The sequence below is a fragment of the Podarcis gaigeae genome, assembly GCF_964106915.1.
Source record: "Podarcis gaigeae genome assembly, chromosome: 2".
Taxonomy (NCBI): domain Eukaryota; kingdom Metazoa; phylum Chordata; class Lepidosauria; order Squamata; family Lacertidae; genus Podarcis; species Podarcis gaigeae.
The window spans coordinates 54,294,212-54,303,627 of record NC_139679.1 but is presented as its reverse complement, the minus strand read 5'-3'; the positions used below and the strand labels follow the sequence as shown (position 1 = coordinate 54,303,627).

Sequence of the window (9,416 nt, the reverse complement as noted above, 5' to 3'; positions counted from 1 at the left end):
TGTTGAGGAATCAGCCTCCTGAGGGGATTCTCCACGCTCCTTAGGAGAAGCGTTTAATACGCGGCTTCAGAGTACAGAGAATTTTACCACAGCACGGGGTTATGACTACACTTAATTAGAATTGCATGTATTAAAAGACACATTTGCATTCCCAGACTCCTCCTGGAGCAGCTCAGACGCAGCTGTGCAATTCTAACAGGCAGAGGAAATTTATTTTTATTCCCCCTCTCAGTGGTCCGAGGCAAACATTAGTTCCACAGCACAACAAGCACTGAATGTGCAGATAACATGGTGCTCAGGCAGAGTGAACTATAGAAGGAAGTGCCTGAAGCAAAGTTCATTGCAATCTTCAGTATCAAATGTTAAAAGATAAGTACAAATGGCTGAGCTAGTCCATGAAACTCCCATCTGTAAGCTTCTAGGCTTTCCCCTTTCTTTCCCTTTTGCCAATGACTTTTCTTTTAATTTTATTCCTGTAAATCGACTGCTCAGTCATTTACTCTATTCCAGGAATGGGAAACCTTGGGCCCAGGGGGCAAATGTGGTTCTCCAGATCTGTCTGGCTCTCAGGACTCCAGTTCAAAGCTTGCCTTGTTTCCTAGCTACTTTTGCCATGTGCCTTTGTAGCTTGGTTTTATGCCCGGGATGAACCATGGTTAAGAAAGGGTGCTGGCTTCACTAATAATGAACAAGCCACAGTAATGCAAGCCAAGGTTCCTAAACCAACAATAAACCATGGGATTCACACTGTGGTTTGTTGGCAGAAAACAAACCATAGCTAAATTTCTTAGCAGGGTTCAGAGAGTGCAAAACCATGGTTTATAAAAATAGTTTCATATTATGTGTGAACCAGGTCTATGTGCCTCACAGTGTGCTCTCTTATCCTATTCAAATCTCTCTCCTGAATTCAACTATAGTCCTCCCCTTTTCAGCTTCTTAAGGGCTGTCTTCCCTTAAACCCAGTCCCATTTCCTCCTGTTTCTGTTGAGTTCCTTTAAAAAAACAACAACACACACTGCATCTTCATAACATCCTCTGTTCCCCCAGAGACACCCCTCCCGGCACTGTGACATGGATCCTGCTCTGTAACATTAGGCAACTACACCCAACCACTATCTATGCAACTCTTTGGGCCAGGTTAGTAGAAAAGGGTGTTTTCTGAGAGATGGGCTGGACCTGGTGTTTGCCCTCTTGTAGTCACTGTAGCTCTATTGTTGAAGTGCTGCTTAGGGTGCACACAGCAAACTCTCTCTGCATGCTCTCTGCAACCTTGAGAGAGTGAAACAGACCTGCATTCCCACAGGTGATATTAGTTGCATGGGAGCAACCAGAAACAACTGTCTTTTTTTATAAGGCTGCAATGATAGCAACTGTTTACTTTGGGGGAAAGGTAACGGTTTTGTCGTTGCCACATTTTGTTCATTCTTTATTCCCTTTTGAATATTTAAGTCCGCTTTTCTACTAGAAGTCAACAAAAAGCCACACTAAAACATGACAACTATGAGGAAATGTAGCAGCAATCATGATTAAAGCAATGAAACAGAAGCCAGTGGGGAGGGGAATAATTAATAAATAAAACAGAGCCAGAAAAACCATGAAATCAGGAAAAAACATTTTAAAAAATCAAGTACAACTATTCTAAGCTACAATAACAGTCAATTGATTTTGACAAACAAAGAAGCCCTCCTCTCTATATGCAGTCTAGTTTAGGTACCATATGTCCATTAAAAACGTGTCCGCACCTGTCAGGGCAGCAATATACCTCTCTGCTCAATTACATCAAAATGCATCCTCATGCAATCTGTAGTTTTAAGCCCCAAGACAAAAAGCCTGGGAAATGTGACCACCATCAGCAGGTTTGCAAAGCAGAATACTAATAACTGCATTGAAGTGCTTGAAGGAGAAGGCAAGGTTCATATTTCACTCTTAGTTAATAAAGCATGGCCAGCCCTGTCATTAGGCAGATGGAGGTGAGTACAAAATGCACTGTGCAGGTCATGGTAACAAGCAATCTCTCTTTCTGTAAAGTTGTTTCTTATTATTTCATTTTATAATGTATATAAAACAGAAAGAGCAATTACAGCAACAAATAAATATTAAAAGTTGAAAAACAAAGCTTTAAAGTAGGCATGTAGAGTGAGTTAAAATAACAAAGTCCAAGGAAAGATTATCAATGTTATCAGATCATCCAGTATAGTTACAGATTTGCCAGACTTGTGACAAGGATTGTCTTGAAAATGATGGTTCCGCTGTACATGTCATAAATGCATGCCAAATCTTATCAAAAGTGCCTGGAGATTTTAGTCCTTGTCGAAATCTCAAATTATATGTGATTCCACCCCCACCCCCCATTATAGCTCTATTCCACAGTGAGCGTTACTAAGCATCCAGTGTAAGATTTCCACTGACTTGCAATTACTATTCATGCTTCCAATATCATATACGAGACCAATTCTTTTGACAATATAGTAACGAGCTAGATATTGTGCCTTGTTTTTTATTTATATGCACTTGATTCGGAAAAGCTCTCCACCCCAAAATATGCAACCCTAAAGCAGAGCTCTGCTTCAAGAGGAACTTTTTACAGAGAAGAGAGACTGAGATCAAACCACTGCCTGCTCTTTTCCGCTTTGCCCTGTCTGGGTTTCATATGTTTTTCTTCTTATGCCTTGACCAGACTTAAATTATTCATGGCTTCCCTTACATTTTATGGGAAGCTGGATTAATAAATCATTAAGAGAATAAAGATGGATGAGCACCCGTTATATGGGCAAAGACTACTGGAAGCTGCATCATCGAGATGTCAGATTTCAATTCTGCAAACGTTCAAAACTGTGCTCCGGGTTTGGCTTTGAGCTCCATTTTCTGTCTTTTGGAGCAACTAATCTATGTTACATCAGACATGGAAGTTTTATACCAGTGTCCCTTTCTCTAAGTAACATGCTGGCAAATGCATGTTGGGGAAGGAAGAATGATGAGGGGAGAGACCATGGCTCATGGTAGAGAACACGCTTTGCATATGGAAAGTTCCATGGCACCGCAGTCGAAAAACAGATCAGGTGGAAGATGATAGGAAGGACACCTGCTTGGAATTCTGAAAATCTGTTTCTGGTCCTTGTAGACAATATGGGGCTAGACAGGCAAAAACCCATCCTGGTACAAGGCAGTTTCCTATATGTCTTCAGCAGCCAGCATTCTCTGGTTAAAAGGAAGGCCTGCAGTGTACAGTGTCTGTGTGCCGTATTTTATTGAGGCCGTATTCTACTTGAAAGCCTGCCTGCTCCAAGTTTGATTTAGAAATAAAGAAGGGTGTGGAAAAATCATGCAATCTCTTTGAAAAATGGTGCAGGAAGCAACCACACACTGCTTCCCATGTAATTCTATGCACAAAGGCCCACTGGGAGCATATCAGAATGGCTGCCCCTCAAACTGTCCTGCCTCATGGTTTATAACTTACCTCAAGTGCTGGGAGATACTGTGTTGTCTAAGATGGATGGCATAGTTGGTTTGGAAAGGTCTATCAATTCATGAGAAATTCCTAATTTCTAACAATCAGTAGGAAATGAAATGAAAATAATGGATACAAAGTTTTAATGTGCCATAGGATTTGGTATAAGCTCCTGTCCGAGCAACATTAATGTTTTAAGTAGCTTCACTTAAAATAAAAAATAAAATGCTAATGTTGGTGAGGAAGGAATGGAATATTAAATTACCGGTACATTTTTTAAAGTTAACATTTGATAAAACAGTTTTTGTAATGGCAAGCATATTTTGTGCTTGACAACCTACTTGCCATTACAAAAACTGGAGGCTAAAGTAAGCATAGCATGTCACACGATTTTTTTAATGCCATAATGAAGTGCCCAGTACACCAAATCTGACATGCCTTTGTGGGCTGCGCAATTGGGGTGTCTTTTGTGAAGAGGTTGGTTTATTTTGGACTCGGTAGTAAATCAATAAGCATTAGGCCAGGAATAGCACTGGTGGAACTGCTGAATAAGTGAAACAAAAGAAAATGTAAGTCCCATTTTCTCTTTCATCTCTTAGACTGCAATCTTAACCCCACCTACCTGGGCTTAAGCACTGTTGTCTTCAGTGGGACATACATCTGAGCAAACATGGTGAGAATTTCACCCAAAGATGAATTTCACCCAAAGATATAAATTGCGTGTCTATTCCCGCCCCTTCCCACTGAATGGAATAAATAAAGACACAGGACACGGAATTTAGGTTAATGGGCGAAAAATGGCCACAACTTTATTGATTACAGGTAAGAGCGGTATTGGCTTTAGGCATTGGCCCTATCAGACTAACTGATATAACCGGGAAGGGTTAAGCACCAACAGGGGGAGCCCCCGAGATGCACATCCCTGGGCGCTCCCCGAGGGGTTACCGCTCAGGAGCGCGCTTTAGGCCCTAGTCTCCTTAGGTTTCAGACGAGGCGACGCCCCCCGGAGTCCTTTAACGAACTACCCTTCAGCATTTTGGGGGAGGTGATGGCGTTCCTCCCCCCATCTCATTTGCATAACAATACCCCTACCAATGCCTAACCGCCAAAATCAAGGTGTTGTGACGTTTTGCTACGAGGTAGGCGAAAAAACCAAGTGGCTTCCAAAATATAGCCAATTAGCCAAATGGAAAAACTCCTACCAGGCCCCTTGTGGCGACCAGCCAAGGCCCATAGCAAAGTCCAGATGAGAACCTAAAGGGTGGGAGGGAGGGAAACCGCAGCTGCTGGAAGGAAAAGAAAGGGGCGAGTATGGGCTTCCCCGATCTTAAATGCCCCTTTCTAGCCCCGCCCCCGTCGCCAGCCGATTGGCTGGTGCGGTGAATAATGCATAATAATGATCCCGGGATTCCCTTGTTCCCGCGGGGCTGCAGCCAGCCCCGCGAGAGTGTGAATGGGGCGTGAGACCGCAACCCCCCCCCCTCCGGATGTCGGGAGTGGCATTATAGAGGCCACCAGTTTCATTTCAAACAAAACTTAGGAAGCGCCCATGATTTTTTTTGCTTTGTTTAAATATTTTAATTTCAAATAAAACCATCACACGAAGGTGAACCACATGTATAAATCATGGCTACAGTATCTGTAACAAGCAAGCAAGCAAGCAAGCATCTCAATAGTATCTAGAGCAGGGCTTGGTAATGTGGTGAGCACAATGGCACCTAGAGGTTTTCCCCTGACACCTACAAAGCCTCTCTCCTGCACTGACCCCTTGTTCATGAAGCAGTTATGCTGCTTACCTTTCTCTCTTGTGAAAAGAACATAGAGCTGAAGGAGGAAGTTGGAAGAGCGGCACTCTTTCTCACTTCCACCTCTATGTGCTTTTCAACACTCAGATTAATTCTACTATATCTGATTTTTACCCAGATCTCCTATCTTTCTTTCTCGGGTGGGTGGAGGAGGAAAGCTGATTTAGGGGAGTGAATAAAGAAGTTACCAGAAGGGGTGTCAGTCAAACACAGGGACGCGGGTGGTGCTGTGGTCTAAACCATAGAGCTTCTTGGGTTTGCCAATCGGAAGGTTGGCGGTTCAAATCCGTGTGATGGGATGAGCTATGTCCCAGTTTCTGCCAACCTAGCAGTTTGAAAGCACACCACTGCAAGTAGATAAATAGGTACCGCTGTGGTGGGAAGGTACATAGCATTTCTGTGCATTCTGGCACTCGTCACTGTGTTATGCTGTTTAGTCATGCTGGCCACATGACCCAGAAAGCTGCCTGTGGACAAACGCCGGCTCCCTCGGCCTGAAAGCGAGATGAGCGCCACAATCCCATAGTCGCCTTTGACTGGACTTAACCATCCAGGGCTCCTTTACCTTTTACACTCAAACATCCAAAGGTGCTCACAGGCTTAACTCCTGATCTACAGCAACCCTGGGACTATATTAAAAGTGATTACCGAGAAGAAAAACTTCTCAGTACTGCCTCTTCGTCTCCTGAAGCTGGTCCTAAAATTGAAAGATTGAGTCTGATCCAATGCTGTTGCTCTGTTGACTGAAGGGTCTTTGATGGGTCCTGTGGAGTCTCCCATTATCAGAATGGGGAGGAAAGCTATTTCACCTATTTGCCTTCTCAGTTTGCAGCTCCTCTTGCCCCCTACCATGTGGTTTCGAACAGAAAGAGAGTGGCCTGATTCCAGTGTTTCTGCAGATGACAGTGTGTGTTTGTGTGCATGTGTAGATATTTTCTACAATATACAAGGTAGTCTGCAGCAATCTGCATCCTGACAAGTGGCTTGGTGTAGGCAGGTGTTCTCCAAGCTCCCAATACCAAAGGCGGAAATAAACACATAAATTTGCAATTTATTTATTTTTGGTTCCTTTTGTCAAACCTGCACATTTTAAGTGGTCTGTTTACACAAAGATTTACAAAAAGACAGACTTCATTTAACTAAATGATTTAAAGAAACTAATTCAATTAATCATCATTAAACAAACACTTGAAACCAATTAAAGTTGAGCCGTAATGAAGACATTGATTTTGACTTTGTTAAGCAAGGCAGTCGAGCAAATTAAACGCACCTTCTAGAGACACAGTTTTCACTCTTGATTGTGAATCCTAGAGTGACCACTAAATAGTGATAATGTTTATCATCCTCTTTGCCAGAAAATCAGAACACAGCCAACTGTTTTTAAGATAGAGATTCAGGAAATTATAGGCAAGGCAGCCAGTGAATGGGCTGGTCTACTAGGGCAAATGGTGCCCTGCCCCAGCAACCCCAGTTTGCCCTTAGCCAGCCCCCATTTGCCTGCCTTCTTACTACTCAAAGAGACAGCTGTCAGACTCTGAGTTTCTTGGGCCTTAGTCACAGTGTTAACCCTTGTAGAACTCAGCAGGGATGAGAATGGGGACAAAATTAGTTGGCTTTTCCTATCATTGGCTCTGGTCCACTTACTGTTGGTTTCTCTGCCTTCTTCCCTACCAGTTCCAACAGACACATTCCATCTCAGATAAACTGGTCCCATAATGTTGGCAGAATGGGAAAACCTTTGGAAAACAACTATGAATTTTACGGCGTGTTACAATATTAAAGAGAACATGCTAAAGATGCAGTAGAGATGGTATCTTATCCCGTCAAGGCTTTCCAGGAAGTATAAAAATATCGCGATTAACTGTTGGTGTGGGGAAAGTAATGGAGACATGTACCACATGTGGTGGACGTGTAGGAAAAATAAGAGAATTCTGGGGCCTCATCTATGATGAGCTGAAAAAAATCTTTGGAACAACATTTTTTTAAAAGCCAGAAGCATTTTTGTTAAGCATCGTTGGTAAAGATATCCCGAAAAACTTAAGAGAAATATTTCTATACGCTACGGTAGCGGCCTGAACACTAGTAGCAAAAAACTGGAAAGGGAAAAATGTTCTGACTATAATGGATTGGCAGAATAAGTTACAAGAATATGTGAAAATGGCGCAATTGACCAACAGCCTAAGGGGCAGTTCAAGACAAGAATTTGCACAAAAAAGGGATAAATACCAGAGATATATACAAAAATGTACCAATGGTTTTTTGTCTATGGCAGCATTTGAATCAACTTGGATAAAGAAATCTAGGAGAAAGAAGATTAATGGTACAAATTGTTGTAAGAATGTATTAGAGAATATATAAAGAATAGATTAATAATGGTAGGTACATTCACTATTAGAATAAAATGGGAATTGACAGGAAGTTTTTATGATATTTTGTTAGTAACTTTTGTTAATAATCTTTGTTAATAACAGCAAAAAAGTAGCATAAACACAGCTGAAGCTTAAGGTTTATAACTATGTAAGAAAAGACAAGTATATGGTGTTTTTGTGTGTGTGTGTATATGATTGAAATCTCAATTTACTCTATGAGATGTACTATATATATGTAATGTATTGCAAGACTATTAATAAAACTTGTTACATTGCAAATAATAATAATAATAATAATAATAATAATAATAATAATAAAATAAACTGGTCCTAATGACTTTGGCTAAGATTGTTAATCATGTAAAAGATTGTGGAATATGGATATAAAATTTACAGCATGTTATGGTTTAAGAGAAAATTATATGAAAATAATATATTGTTGGTATCTAACATTGAGTAAACTGGCAAAAATGTATAAATCTAAATCAAACAAGTGTTGGAAATGTAAAGAGAAAGAAGGTTCTTTTTATCATATGTGGTAGTCTTGTAGTAAGGTTAAAGTTTACTGGGAAATTATATATAATGAATTGAAAAGGATGTTCAAAATAACTTTTGTAAAAAAACAACAGAAGCTTTTCTTTTGGGAATTATAGGGACAGAACTACCTCAATTGTATAGAAATTTATTTATGTATGCTACTACAGCAGCAAGAATACTACTCACCCAAAAATGGAAAGAAGCAGAGGTCCCAGCAAAGGAAGAATGGATACAAAAACTTATGGAATATGTAGAAATGGTGAAAGTTACCGGAAGAATAAGAAATCAAGATAACAAACTTTTTATGGAAATGGTTTATTGAATATTTACAGATCCAAAGAGATAAAAACATTGGCAGGGTTATTGTAATAACCTGCAGTTTCATAAGAGTATATGTTTAAAGTAGATTAATTAAATGAGCAAATTAAATGACATTTGGTTATGCAGAAGAAATTAAAAAAATAAATTTAAGGAACTGCAGAAAGAGGGGGAAGGAAGTCAAACTTTGAAATGTTAAATTGATAGTAAAACTAATGAAATGTATAAACCTGAAAAGTATAAATAAAAACTTTTTTAAAGAATAACAATGTAAAAGAATAGGCCTCGTCAAGGGAAGTCATGGCTTCTTCAAAGGGATAAGCTTGTCTCACCAACAAGTTATTTAAGAGGATCAACAGATAGGTAGTTGAATCTATACAGTAGACACTCTATATACTTAGAATTCCCAAAAGCTCTTTGCAACACATCACAGACTCCTTTAAAAAAGGCTTAACACTATAGTATAAGAGCACATATCTTCCCATAGGCATCTGGTTTGCCACTGTGAGAAAAGGATGCCAGACTAAATGGGCCACTAGCATGATCCAGCAAGCTCTTATTATGTTCTTTTTATGGACTGGTAACTGATAACAAAACAGAAAGACTGTAGGAATACATGAGCAATTTTTACAATGGGGGGAAGTGAATCATAGCTGCATCCCTAAGGATTTGTTTGGGAACAGTGTTGTTTAACCTATTTGAAAAGGCTCTGGGTGGGGGGATATGTGAATAGGGATTCGGTGAGACAGCAGGCCACTTTAAAATCACCCACAGTGGTGCTGTTTTCCTCTTGGAAATGGCTTCAACCATTTCCATATTTCAGTTTAAGACTGCAGTGAAGCATGATTTTTATTACTGATTTTCCCTCACATGCCTGCTTGTGAACCTGGAAGGGAGCACATTCTACCACTGAATAATCTGTTGGATGGGGAATTTAAC

At 40.3% G+C, this 9,416-nt stretch overlaps 1 protein-coding gene across 3 annotated transcripts in view; it reads right to left on the bottom strand.

The window, feature by feature from the left end:
- Window positions 1-9,416, bottom strand: part of JAKMIP2 (janus kinase and microtubule interacting protein 2) — a 95,538-nt gene that overhangs the window by 68,289 nt on the left and 17,833 nt on the right. The window lies entirely within an intron of this gene.